Source organism: Ochotona curzoniae, unplaced genomic scaffold (assembly GCF_017591425.1).
Source record: "Ochotona curzoniae isolate NIBS_2020 unplaced genomic scaffold, NIBS_Ocur_1.0 contig_3819, whole genome shotgun sequence".
In the NCBI taxonomy this organism is placed as follows: domain Eukaryota; kingdom Metazoa; phylum Chordata; class Mammalia; order Lagomorpha; family Ochotonidae; genus Ochotona; species Ochotona curzoniae.
The window spans coordinates 51,295,466-51,307,489 of NW_024466004.1; the positions used below are offsets into that span (position 1 = coordinate 51,295,466).

At 35.5% G+C, this 12,024-nt stretch overlaps 1 non-coding gene across 1 annotated transcript; it reads left to right on the plus strand.

Annotated features, from left to right (window-relative positions):
- The first annotated feature begins 7,532 nt into the window (after positions 1 to 7,532).
- On the plus strand, positions 7,533 to 7,638 carry LOC121158839. Its single transcript, XR_005884228.1, has one exon. It is a non-coding gene; the product is annotated as a U6 spliceosomal RNA (small nuclear RNA).
- The last annotated feature ends 4,386 nt before the right edge of the window (positions 7,639 to 12,024 follow it).

The window sequence follows — 12,024 nt, forward strand, 5'->3', positions numbered from 1 at the left end:
CTTGAATAGCAGCTTCTCTTCTGCTGCTTAAAGCATTCTCTTTGTCTTTTGACAATTTGGTTGTAAACTTTATCACTGTAGATCTCTTGAGCTTCCTAGATATTTATATTATGTCTTTCACAGTCCCTTGAAGTTTTCTAATATTTTTAAACTTATCTTTCTGCTTTTTTCTCTATATTTTTTTTTCCTTCCAACCCTCCTGCAGTATGCTTGTTGGTCTGCCTATGCAGTTTCCTTGTGGCATTTTTTTTAATCTTCCTTTTTTATACTCTTCAAACCTAATGGTTACCCTGCAGAAAGGATCATGCCATTTGCAAACGGGGATGATTTGACTTCTTCCTTTCCCATTTGTATTCCTTTGATTTAATTTAAAACTTACTGAACTATAATGAATAACGGTGGTGGAAGTGTGCAACCTTGTATATCTTTTGATCTTAGCAGAAACGCTTTCAGATTTTCACCCATCAAGCATGATGCTGGCTGTGGTTTGTTATGCATTTCCTTAATTGTGTTTCAATTATTTTTATTGTGAAATTATGTTGTATTTTTCTCAAATGCTATCTCTGGATCTATTAAGATAATCATAGAGTTTCAATCTTTTATCTTGTTGATGTTATATATCATGTTTGTTGATTTGTATGTGTTGAACCATTGCTGCATTCCTGGGTAAAATTCCACCAAGGCTGTGTGGATGATTATTTTTATTTCTGGACTTGTTTGATACTCATTTTGTTGAAGACTTTTGGACCTATACTTCTTGTAACTAGTCATATGGTTCTATTTTCCATATTAAAAAGGAAAAAAATAGTGAGAACTCTTGGGGTGAACTGGTGTCTTGCTCTTAATTGAGGAGTTGGTTATGAATGTAATCCGAGGACAAAACTCTCACTTATCCATATATTTATGTATATTTCTGCTGTGTATTCTGTATGTCCATAACTTGTTGTTGAGAAAATCTACTTTAGCTTTTTAGGCTATCATTTTCTGGCTGTCTTCTTTACCAATAAGTACTATTCTTTTAATGATCCATCTTCCTATAATTTAGCATAATTATGTGTTTAATGGTAACCGTATTCTATTCTATATATGATTGCCAAAATACACTTTGTTTTGTAATCTTGTCCTAATAATTCTTATGAAAGCAGGAAATAATCAAATGTTAATTCATTTACCAACATGAATATAGACTAATATGATTCAGTTTATTGAATATTTATTAAGCAACATTAGCTTGATTTAGTCTTGATAATATGAGATCAGTAACGATTTCATGTATCAGATAATTAGTTCAAGACAATTTTAGCATAAGCTCAAAGTGTTTTGAGAAAGTATGAATCTAGTAAAAGAAAAATTCGCAACATACAAAGTGCTATTTAATGTAATAAAATTTACTATATTTTTGAGTACCTAATATTTGTTTAGCATCAATATTGATTGCATTTTAAAATATCAAACATCATATTGCTGATATCTAGTCACAAAGTTTCCAAGATATGAACAAGCAAAAGTGAGAATATTTTGTAGTCAAATTCAAGACATTTATTTGGACAAAGAAATCAATCTCTGTGTCAGATAATATCAATAGATCTCAAGTTAAAAGCTTTCAATAAAAATATTTTTCATTCTAATATATGTTCAAAAACAAATATTAAACACATTTTTACAGGACAAATATTATAGCCATGGTTGATATATCAAAATAAAAATCAAAATATATACATATAAGCACACACATATGCTTACCTGGTTAAATGAATATTCTAGGGCAAAACATGCGATATGGTCTATCTAATAGGGAATTTAATATGTGATTAATGAACTGAATTTTAAATACTATGATTGGAAAACAAAAAAAAAAGAAAATGACATAAAAGCAAAGTACTGAGTGAGGTAAAGGAGCTATACTTTTGTTTCAAGGATCACCAATTAGACAAGATATAAATGTATTTCAGAGTATTTTCTGTGTTATGAGAGCTAGTAAGCCATAACACTTTTTTTTTTCAAAAATACAGTGAACTAATAAATGGCAGATGTTACTGAAAACAGAATAAGTCAAAATTCAAAAGTACTTAGCCTGGGACAAGTTAAGTCATTTGCATGTTGGGATCCCATGTGTCCAAGCACTGGTTTGAGTCCAGCTGCCCTGTTTGTGATTGAGCCCTGCTAACATACCGGAAGAGGAAAAAGAAGATGCCAAAGTACTAGGGCCCCTGAAACCCGTGTGGAAGACCCCGACAGAGCTCATGGTTTCAGTCTGGCCCTGGCTTGGCTGTGGTGACCATTTGCTGAGTGATAAAAAGGATACAACATCTCTTTCTTTGCTATTCTATCTTCATATATCCATTGTTAATAATTAAGAGGATCCATATATAGGCCAGAGCTCAGGGATTATATTTTTATTTATTATTTTTTTCAGTTTTTAGGACATAAATTTGAAGCTTTAGTATGTTCAAATAAAAAAATTAATAATAATAGAGCCTGGCACAGTAGCCTAGCAGTTAATGTCCTCACCTTAAGCATGCTAGGGTCCCATGGGGCACTGATTCTAATCCTTGCAGCCCCACTTCCCATCCAGCTCCCTGCTTGTGGCCTGGGGAAACAGTCAAGGATGGCCCAAAGCTTAGGGACTCTGTACTTGTGTGGGAGACCCAGAAGAAGACCCTGGCTCCTAGCTTCAGATTGGCTCAGCTCCAGCTGTTGCGGTCAATTGGGGAGTGAATCATCGGACAGAAGATCTTCCTTTCTTTTTCCCCTTATCTCTGTATATTTGACTTTGCAATGAAAATAATCTTTAAAAAATTAATAATGGATTTTTTTCACTTGAAATGAGTGATCTAGGGTTATGTTGTAGAAAGTTGATTCAAGAACTGAAATGTCATTATCATATACTAGATGACAAACATATTTTGGCTACACATCCTGCTTTCAGTCCAGCTTCCTGCTAATGTACCTGTGAAAACACGCCTCTGCCACCGATAAAGGAGATCCAGCTCAAGTTCCTGGCTTCTGATTTGGCCTGTCACCACCCTAACCCATATGGTCATTTAGCAGTGAAATGGTGAATAGTGAATAGCAGATCTCCTCTCTTTGTCGTATGTGTGTCCACCTTTCTCTCTGTCCCACTGCTTTTCAAATACATAAAATAAATCCTAAAAATAAGAATCATTTAAGTCATCAGAAATTATCGGCTAATTTATTCACCATTTCTTAAAGTATTCTAATATTTTTTTGGCAATACCTGGAAAACTTGTTTTTCCAAAAAAATATTTATTTTTCAAAGTCAGAGTTAGTGCCACTACCAGCACTGGATCTGGCCGAAGGCAGGATTTGGAAGCTTCATTTGGGACTCCCATGCGGGTGCCAGCAGACCCTCTGCTCCTCCCAAGGCCCTTAGGAAGCGGACAGGGTCAGAAAAGGAGAGCCAGAACTAGAATCCGCACCCGTATGGGATGATGCTGTCACATGTGTCCGCGTTACCCACAGAGCACTGCTCTCCGAACTTTTCAAGCCTTTCTTCAGTTACATAAACACAGAAAGTTTTCTACTGTGTTTCCAAATGATTTCAAGGAAACTCTTAAAATAAGGACATCACCATAACATACTCAGAACCTGACTATTCCCTTCTCATCCATGTTTTTCTAGAATATGAGTTTTTACAACACAATATTGATAGATGGGTTCAGTCAACACTAGGCTCCTGAATTACTCTTCTATTCAATTTAGAATTATTTTTTAGAAACTGTGAATTTTTTCATTCTGCTTAAATATATTTGTTGCTATCTTTATGCTATTCTGTGTATTTCAGCATTTATTTCATGTTCTGTAGCTATTGGGATCATATTTCAATTTGCATCCTTTGGTTAGTACATGAAACATATCTGTATTCTTACTGATATCATTAAGAACAAATATGTCATTATTGAGTAATATCCAAGCTAAATGTTGTAAATTTAACCTGAACATGTGTTTTAGTAAAGTTGAATTCCTTCTGATCATTAAAAACAGGAAGATATCACATTAAATAAAAGAAGAAGTCACATTCGCCCAAGCCACTAGCCAGGATTAAGAGCAGCTGCCATTGGTAAGAAAGCCTATGCTTTCCTAGTCACTATTATTCCCATCTGGTCTTTTTATTCATTTGTATTTTGTGATGGAGGTAAGCATTTGAATTTACGACTGTTAAAGAGGAGAGATTCATTTAGCAATTTCAACCCAGAGAACATTAATGAGATTTGTTAAAGCACTTATTGCTCAATGAGAAATGGAGAAAGTACCCATCGGGGAAGGATATGGAAAGCTGAAAGCCAATGTGCATTCTCAGAAAGCACAGGCTTTCATATTACATATGTATGTATATAAACATGTTTATGTATTTTATTTATAAATGAATATTAAATATATTAGTTTAATAAATGGATATTAATATGTATTAAATGTTGAATATTTATATACTCATTGTGTACAGGTTCCCAAAGCTAGACTAACATAACATCTTCCAGCAACCAGATTGCTTAATAGCTTGTGTAATGGTATCATAATTACTGTGACCCATGTGGCAGGAACAGGGTTGGAAAGGGAAGTAACACAAAATGGAGAGAATAAGGAGTGAGATTGACACATGATAAAGACCACAGGAGTGGTACAACCTGAGGGAAGCCCCCCTTTGACCCAGGAGGCTCCTTGTCTCAATCTTTTACTGAACTGCTTTGGGGAGTCAAATTACAGGAGCTGATATAGCACACATGATGTTTGATGAAAAGCAAACAACAGTGTGACACAAGTAGGGAAGTCAACACATGAACATCTCCAGGACGCTGCTATTTAAAGATTTCTTTGTTTTTGTGGAAAGGCAGATATATAGAGAAAAGGAGAGACAGAGAGGAAGATGTTCCATCTGTTGATTCATTCCTGCAGTGGCCGCAATGGCTGGAGCTGAGCCAATCCAAAGCCAGGAGCCCAGAGCCTTTTCTGAGTCTCCCACATGGGTGCAGGGTTCCAAGGCTTTGGGCCTTCCTTGACTGCTTTCCCAACCACAGGCAGGGAGCTGGAAGGGAAGTGGAGCAGCCAGGATTAGATCCCATATGGGATCCGGGTGTGTTTAAGGTGAGGACTTCAGCTGCTACACCACCAAGCCGGGCCATCCAGGACACTGTTAAAGCACAGCTCTGTGGCACTAGACCTTTTCCCAACTGTGTACACACAGGTGCAGGACTCAGTCTTGGTCAGGAATTTTTGTCTAATTGTGGACCATTGCCCACAGAGTTTGTCCTCGGTCTTCAGAACCCACAGTCTATGAACTCAAGACGCCAGACACAGTTTGTTCTGCTCTTCTTTATAAATTCATTCTTTTTTTTTTCATTAAAAAAAATGTTTTGCATTAATGAAACTAGGTAATAGTAAAACAAGGTATAAAGAAAAGGTGAGCAAAGCAGTAAATAAATTTAAAGCTTATCTACCTCACACAGTTGTACAGTTTAATAGAATTTAGATTAATAATAATCATGTTGAAATCTGCAAAAATTGCTTTGAGATTTTTCAATAGTATTCTCATATTATTAGTTATCTTGCACTTAATTTTAGTATCCCCAAATAAAATTCTTTTTTGCTACTCATAGTTTCATTGCCTCTAAGAATGAATATATTTGGGGTCCTGCGCAGTGGTCTAGTGGCTATTGTCCTCGTCTTGCTTGCACTGGGATCCCATAGGGGTGCCAGTTCTGCTTCGGATAGGCTTGGCTCTGCCTGTCGTGACTACTTGGAGAGTGAATCATCAGATGGAAGATCTTCTTTTCTCTCCTCCTCTCTGTGTGTCTGACTGTCCAATGAAAAAAGGGATACATTTAAAAAAAGAAGAGGTGTACTTATTTAATTATAAATCTTGCATTTGAAATTTCTAAAATATAAGTTGTTTTTTAGGTTATGTACTGGAAAAGAACATTTGTCACTATAAGCTTCAGTGCTGAACACCAAGTGTGTAATAATATTTGTAAACCATGTAGTAGTAATCAAATAAAAACCTAAATTTCTGGGACACATATCATCTTAGAGTTAATATGCCACTTGCCCCAACGTGTGTGCATCACGTCAAAGTGCCTAGGTTCAAATCCTGGCTAAGGTTCCATTTCCAGCTTCCTGCTAATGCACGCTTGGGGAGGCTACAGGTGATGGCTCAAGAGATGGAATCCCGACACTCACGTGAAAGCCTGCTTTGAGCTTGGCCGGGCACAGGCTTGGCTGTTGTGGCCATGAAGAGAACGACTAGAGGATGAAAGTTTTCTTTTTCTGTGTCTCTTTTTTGTCTAAATGACATTCAAATTAAGAGAAAGAAAATTACTCTCAAACAAAATTTTTATTGTTGATGTCGAATTATTACAATTTTAAGAAATAATTGGATATTTGACACGTGAAAGCTATAGAGATTTTCACTTCATGAAGTTATGAATTATCACAATTTTTAAAGATTTATTTATTTTTATTGCAAGTCAGATATACGGAGAGGAGGAGAGACAGAGAGGAAGACCTTTCGTCCGTTGATTCACTCCCTAGCTGAGTATAATAGCCAGAGCTGAGCCAATCCAAAACCAGGAGCCTGGAGCTTCTTCCAGTTCTCCTACATGGGTGCAGGGTCCCAAGACTTTGGGCCATCCTCAACTGCTTTCCTAGGGCACAAGCAGGGAGCAGGGCTGCTGGGAATAGAACCGGCACCCACATGGGATCCCGGTGCGTGCAAGGTGAGGATTTTAGCTGCTAGCCCACTGTGTCAGGTCCAATGATCATAATTTTTACAATAAATCATACATATATACATATATATGTATATCCACACATATACACATATGTGTATACATATATATGTATATATATTTAGAATGCATCCAAACACACACACACACAAGCACATGCAAATGTATATATACCTAGGGAAATTATTTACTTTACTCTTTGGTGTTAAGAAATAATCATTCATATTTTCCTCCTTACTTTTTCTCTTTAACTGATTTTCTTTTTAGAAACAGATACTGAAGCATATGTAGAATTTAAGGGAAAATGTTTGAAATATGTTTACTTAGACATAAATAATGTTGATATTTAATACTCCTATATCAGTCTTTGCTAAATTTGTCTAAATAAAGGTTTTTTTTTTCAAAATAGTATCCAAACAGAATATCCTTTTTCATCTATAGAATATGAACATTTTTTCTTTATTAACTATTTTTCCTCTCTTTTAATAAACTCATGAGAATTAAAGTATTTGACACTTACAAAGTATTTAAGACACTTAGTTTCCTTTTTATTCTAACATTCATAATATGAAGACACCTAATTGCCCAGGTTTGATATCTCTGTTACTGCTTCTAAATTCCTGCTAATGCAGATCCTAGAAGTAGTGATGTCCCAGTGCCTTTGTGCTCCCACACATGTAGGAAGCCTAAACGGCATCAGGTGCAACAACCAGTGGGTTGGAACTCTCATTCTTTCTCTATACCCCTTGCGTCACTCTACCTCTTTACAAAAAGAAAAGAAAACTACTGGTGCTTGCTTCGGCAGCATATACACTAAAACTGTGAATGATACAGAGAATATTAGCAGGGTCTCCACAAGGATGACTCGCAAACTCATGAAATGTTTAAAACAAAAGCAAAACAAACCTTGTGGCCGGTGCTGTAGCCTAATGACTGAACCCTCAATCTGCAGCTGCTGGGATCCCATATCGACTCCAGTTACTGCCCCGATTGCGCCCCTTCCCACGCAGCTACCTGATTGTGTCTCGGAAAAGCAGTCGATGATGACCCAGACCTTTGAGCCCCTGTGACCTCATGGGAGACTTGGAAGAATCTTCTGGCTCCTGGCTTTGGATTGGCTTAGCTCCAGCCATTGCAGCAGCCACGTCGGGAGTGAACCAGTAGATGGACGATCTTTGTTTCTGCTTCTCTTTGTTGACCTGCCTCCAATAAAATGTAAATGAACCTTTTTAAAAAATCTGTGTGTTTCCCAACTATTTTACATAAAATTGTACAAGTTACATTGCTTTCTTTTACTTTATGGGCTTTTCTATAGACTAAAATGCATCTTTCTTCTGTATTTTTTTTTCCTTTTCTTGTTTAATCTCTGCTAATTTACCTGAATTATTAAACATATTCAATCTCCATTTACTCATACTTAGTAATGGTGTTTTTGGGTTTTTTTTATAGATTCATTTATTTTTCTTGGAATGGCAGACCCACAAAGAGAAGCCGATTGATTCGTTGTACGTGGCACATATGTTGCATTCTTGTTAAATTTCCCTGGTGTTTATCTGGCTTCTGTTTCATACTCTTATCAGATCTTTAGCTGAAAAGCTTGTTGATATATATTTGTATTTCTTGTGCAGCACCTTTACATGGTGTCTCTCTTATCAAGGGGAGCAGAGCTCTGAGCATCTCCAGCAGGCCAACCTCATTTCTATGTGAGTTGGGGCTCTTGAGCTGGGAGCTTTCTGATTGACCTGCCTTTCATGCTAGCTGCCCTTACATTTGCTATAAAGCTGGGCCCAACGTGCCTTCTGGTGGGTTAGGGAAACCTCAAGGGCTCTCTGACTGTCATTGCCCAGGCCTGGTACATTCCTATTTAATAGCAGCCAAAGAATGATTTTTGATCTATGCAGGAAGAGTAATTTGAATTGTTTTAGTTTCTATCCAGCCTGTACTCTGTTTTTTTCCTTGAGGCTTATATGTTCTAAAACAAAAAATGTTAGTGTGATGCTGGGAGGATCACGCTCCTCTGATTACACATGGACTAGACAGTTACAACGTGCTCGTCTTTGGAGTCCTCTAACCCTGTCCGTCCCATACTAGCAAAAGCAGAGTACTGTCTTGCCTTGCTTTTTCTGGTTCTGTATTTCTCTCCATCTAATTGTGTCTATAAGTTTTATTCCTTTATCAATAAATCACAAATAGATATGTGTATTCAGGATTCTTTCTTTGAACGAAAACCCGAGAACTTGATTCTTATTTCTATGTCTTAATACCACTACTATGTTTTGATTTTTAGAACTTGGTTTGTTATTTCCCTCTATCCATCTTTTAAGATATGTGTGTGTAACAGAATAGATGGTACAGGGCATCAGCAATCTCCATTTTATGTTATTTCTATTTTATGAACCATAAAATAATAGTAGTTAAAACATCTTTGATGCGTGTCTTTCCATGATACAATTCAATATTCTGTGTTGTCAAAAATCTTTGTGTCGACAAAAATCCCTGTAGCTTCCTTTATGCTCATCACCCCAAACCAAAGAACTATGCTCTTTCTTATGCTATTTAAAGTTTCCTGATTATTTTACTTGATTTTGATTTGCCCTGAATATTAACATTTTTCATATCACTTCAGTAAGATTTGAAAAGAGCTAATAATAATTTTTGTGTTGCATAAGTGTCAGCTTTTAGCAAGTATATAGCATGAAGTTAAGAATAGTAGTTTGATTCTTTCTTTAGCTTTAACTCTCTACTTGTCCCAACCCAGAGCGCACATTTCAGTTTTAATATGAATTTCACCAAAAGATTACTGATGTAATTCAGTTCTTTTTAAATTTTCTGCTATGAACTCTACAATGTTGCCAGTCTCTGAATACAGCATCTCCCCACCAACCACACATACACTTAATGGGGATTCACTTAAGGTGAAAAATTGAATTTTTCAGTGATTGCCTAAACCTACAAAATTTACCATTCTTAAGTGAAATAGTATATATAACTACAAATTTTTAACAGATAAAAATATTTTCAATAATCATCATCAATGCAAAAAATAAATGTACATAGCTAGAGAGTAAAAGAAAACAAAAAAGTATATTTCTACAATATAGTAATCTATATTTACTTTATTAAATTAAAGCTTCAATGCTGTTATATTTTCTTTTTTTTTTTTTTGGCTTTTGGAAAGACTGTATTCAAGAATAACCTGTTTCACTGTATTTCCTCTGCTCTCCCAGTAGTTTGTGGATATTGTTTTGGTATTTTTTCCCTTTTTTATCCAGGTGAGGATTTACTAATATTGTATTATCCTTCTCTGATTTTTATAACAATTTCCTCTTTATTTCAATCTTTTGTTTTTTACAAATGAAAAAAATAAGGAAAATGTTTTTTGGTCTTACATCAAGCTCAAGTCATGATCCTGAGCCTAATGGTCTGGTACCAGAAATTAAGTGCAGAGAACAGAAAAGCTAGAACATGGAGAGATCTCCAGGTGAAGAAAATCTCATAGACACCACTTTCTTCAATTTGGGACACATAAAAACTTCCTTTCTATGTATATTTGAAAGGCTGCTCTTACACAGAGAGGGGAGATAGAGACCTTCCATCTGCTGTTTTACTCTCTAAGTGGCCAGAACGGTGGTAGCTGTGCTCACCTGAAGTCAGGAGCCAGGAGCTTCTTCCTGGTCTTGCATGTGGCTGCAGGGATCTAAGTTCTTGAGCCAGCCTCTACTGCTTTTCCAGGTTGTAAGCTGGGAACTGGATCAGAAGTGGAGCAGCCAGGTACGACAAGCACTGAAACAGAACCCCAGTGTCACAGGTCAAGGCTCAGTCTGCTATGTCACAATGCTAGTCCAATATGAAGAGTTTCTTAACTTATCTGCATGACATACACTATTGGGAACAAAAATCAATATAACAACCCTATTCTGAAAGAATCCTGAAAGCAAGTTAAAGCTTATAGGAAATGGCAAAGACTTTTTTTCCTATACAAGTATACAGAGATTAAATCAATTTTCTAAGGCTCATGCATGTGAAACTACAAAAACATTAGTGAGTATTCCCAATGAAGGGAAACATGGAACAGTGCATAGTCCAGGATTCATTCTTTTCTTACATGGACACAAGCAGTAACATGCTGTGTGCTTTTCAATGTTAGAAGAATATTTTTATGATCGATTAAACTAGCTAGTGAAGAAACTGACCAGAGGTTAATAATTATACAATAATATTGGTAAAAAAAAAAACCCTATAATCTCAATGACTAATGATGAAAAAAAAATGTATAGTTACTCATTAGTTTGTCACCACAGGGTTGAAAAGCAGGTTCAGACATCTACAAATGTCTCTCTGTTCCAATACCAGTGACTTCACAGCATCCCATAGCAGATAGCAAAATGGTTGTTAAGAGTAAGGAGTACATGTGACAATTATTAATGACTCAACCTGATACTAGTATTTTGTCTGTTGTATTCACTTTCTATTGGCTAATGAAAATTTCATGATTTGTTTAAAAGCAATGGGGTGGGTGGGCATTAATTGTTTTTGCTAAAGAAAAATGAAGAATTTCATATGTATATATGTATAGTTATAATATATACATATAGTGTATCATAGATTTTATATATTTTATAAGTCTTTTAATTTGCTAATGTTAAAGCATATTATATATTTTTAATATAGAAATTTACATTTGTATTAAATCTAGAAACTAAATAAAACTATTAAGCAATCCCAAGCAAAACACAGCAAAACTAAAATGAAAATTAGGATCAAATATTTACTATTGAATACTCATCTGCACTGAATCACTACACCCTCGAAAACAAAAATAAAACAAAAATTATGTGGGGTTTTACTAAGTATGTTTATTTTAATCAGTTGCAAAGTCTAAAATTCAAGATACAGATTTCTAGCTCTGATGTGTGTAATACTAAATGTTAAACTGTGAAGTTTGCTCATACAACTCATCTTACTTTCCCTATTAACAACTCATATTAATATATTTGTCACAGATAGCAAACCTTGGACAAATGTTATTTTTTGTCAGCTTTACTTACTTCTGTATATTTCATAAAGAGAATTCATATTTTGCACCATAGGGACATAAAATAAACGTTTCACAATGGTGAAACATTTCAAATTTGATCTGTTGTATGCTGAGATGATGTGACTCATGTTTTAGAGCTTTAACTAGAATACAAGACAGTTAAATTAAATCTCTAATTGAAATTTCCTCTTTCTAAAATTAAACTTGTTTTTGAAAAAAGTAACATTCTCTTTGGCATACACT